This window comes from Micropterus dolomieu, unplaced genomic scaffold (genome assembly GCF_021292245.1).
Source record: "Micropterus dolomieu isolate WLL.071019.BEF.003 ecotype Adirondacks unplaced genomic scaffold, ASM2129224v1 contig_14800, whole genome shotgun sequence".
NCBI lineage: Eukaryota > Metazoa > Chordata > Actinopteri > Centrarchiformes > Centrarchidae > Micropterus > Micropterus dolomieu.
This window is the reverse complement of record NW_025743786.1, coordinates 44-1,951: the sequence shown is the minus strand read 5'-3', so window position 1 is coordinate 1,951 and position 1,908 is coordinate 44. Positions and strand designations below refer to the sequence as shown.

Here is a 1,908-nt window from a genome sequence, read left to right as displayed (position 1 = left end):
CTTCTCCCTGTATTAGGAAACCTGTCGGCCGTACAGGCTCCACATAACTGTAGCTGCAATGCAATACTCTAATTAGAGTAGCCTTATCAGAAAACACAATGTTTTATCTACCCACAGCAGAATTTACACATTAAGGTTTAACATTTCCACACACAACATTCAAATAAAACCATAGTATTTTTTATAAGCTTCCCTTCAATAGCAATGCTGTGTAATTCACTCAGCTACTCCTTAAAACAAAGCAAGTGAACATAAATGCAGCTGCGCTTCGGTCACTTTAAATATCAGCTGACTATTTCAGGTGCTAATTAAAACTTTGTATCACTGTCAGAAATCAATTTCTACGGCGCCCGGCCGTGAACAGCCCTGAACTCTTGATACAATTACAGGCAAGTGTAGCGCTGCACACACAGTTAGCAACATTAGCATCCTGCAGTTCACTAGCTTCCCGAGACAAACAGAGGAGGAAAACTCCCGGTTGCTCCTCCTTATCCTTCTTCTGTGTCGGTTCTTTAGCTGTTCGGGTTACTGTGACCATGAGGTCATGACTTCACCTGTGAAACAGCTGGAGAAAGCAACACATTGTGCCGTTGTTGTTCTTTAGCTTCGGTCTTCTCCTGGCCCCTGGGGGCCCCGTATACTTCTGATAATGGACAAACATCAGGCTGTCTTTTAATCCAGGATCCGAACTCTACAGTGTGTTAATAAGTCAAATCAAAACAAACCGCAACAGGTGAGTGAATCTGTGCCAGAAGTGACAGATGAAGAACAATCCTCCTCCAAACTGCCAGTAATCAGCTGGATCCTTGGTGCATCTGGGGAAAAAGAAAAAGGACAAGAAGATTCACTGAAAACACCTTAAAAAGTAGGAGTTCACTTTTTACCGTTCCTTCAACAAACTTTATTTAAACTGTCTGGACCCACGTGAGCTTCACTTGCTAGTGCTAACTACCAAATAAAGCGGCAGGTGCTTTGGTTAACTTAGTTATTCCTCACAAATCCCTGAGCTGTGAGGAAACTAGCTGACAACATTAACACATATTAGCAACACAGCAGTGTTAGCTGCTGCTGCACTGAAATACATGCTGATAGCATTAGCGCGCTGATCGCGGTTAGCATCAGGCTCCGGTTGTATCCAGAGAGGAAGTGCTAGCAGGACACTAGAAAGTGAAGCAGAAACACACACAGAGGTTTTTACCTTCTGCAGGTTCCAACATGTCCGTTAGCCGCTGGATTAAACTCTTAATGGGCAGAATTAAGTTCCTCTCAGGCAGCTTTTACAGCTAACGTGTAGCTGCTCTGTTAGCTGCCTCACGCTATCCTGTGACCTCACTCTACGGGGTTTCCTTACATCCCGCCCCTCTACCTTTCTGATTGGCTGACAGTGTCGGTAACGACCAATGAAATGAGCTAAATGTTAAGATGGACAGCGGTCTGCCCTCTGGGGTTAGCTTGTGAGCTAACGGCTACATGTAAACAAACTATTTAGATGAAGTTTGTTAACACAAAGACACATATTTATTTATCAGCCTGTTATTTAATCCACTATGAACTGTTTTAAACACTCTAACTTAACTAACTGTACGTTTTACATGATGTTGTTACAGAAACTTACAGGGAAAATGTTTTCTTACCTGATATCAGCAACATTTCTGCAGGATATGAGTTCACCCTGTGTGACCCTTCCTCTGTGTCCATATTCCACTCTTTTCTACATTATTATTATTATTAATACATTTCTATATTAATGTTTACTGTCTGCCATGCAGCAGAAGGGAGTTACAAACTCAGTTTCACTCTATAACCTGTTATTTTGTGACAAAATAAATCTGCCTTTTATTCTGCGTTCACATGTCACAACTCAAATTCACTGCAGATCAAAGAGAAAAGAAGCAAAGAGACGAAACT

The 1,908-nt window shown here is 41.9% G+C and overlaps 1 long non-coding RNA gene across 1 annotated transcript in view; it reads right to left on the bottom strand.

Moving 5' to 3' along the window:
• Positions 1-1,409, bottom strand: part of LOC123967020 — a 2,523-nt gene extending 1,114 nt beyond the window's left edge. The window contains exons 1-3 of the long non-coding RNA XR_006824159.1: positions 1,199-1,409; positions 726-815; positions 22-643 (exon numbers count right to left, since the gene is read on the bottom strand). This is a non-coding gene — a long non-coding RNA (uncharacterized LOC123967020). The remainder of the gene's footprint in view (positions 1-21; positions 644-725; positions 816-1,198) is intronic.
• Between the last annotated feature and the right edge of the window lie 499 nt (positions 1,410-1,908).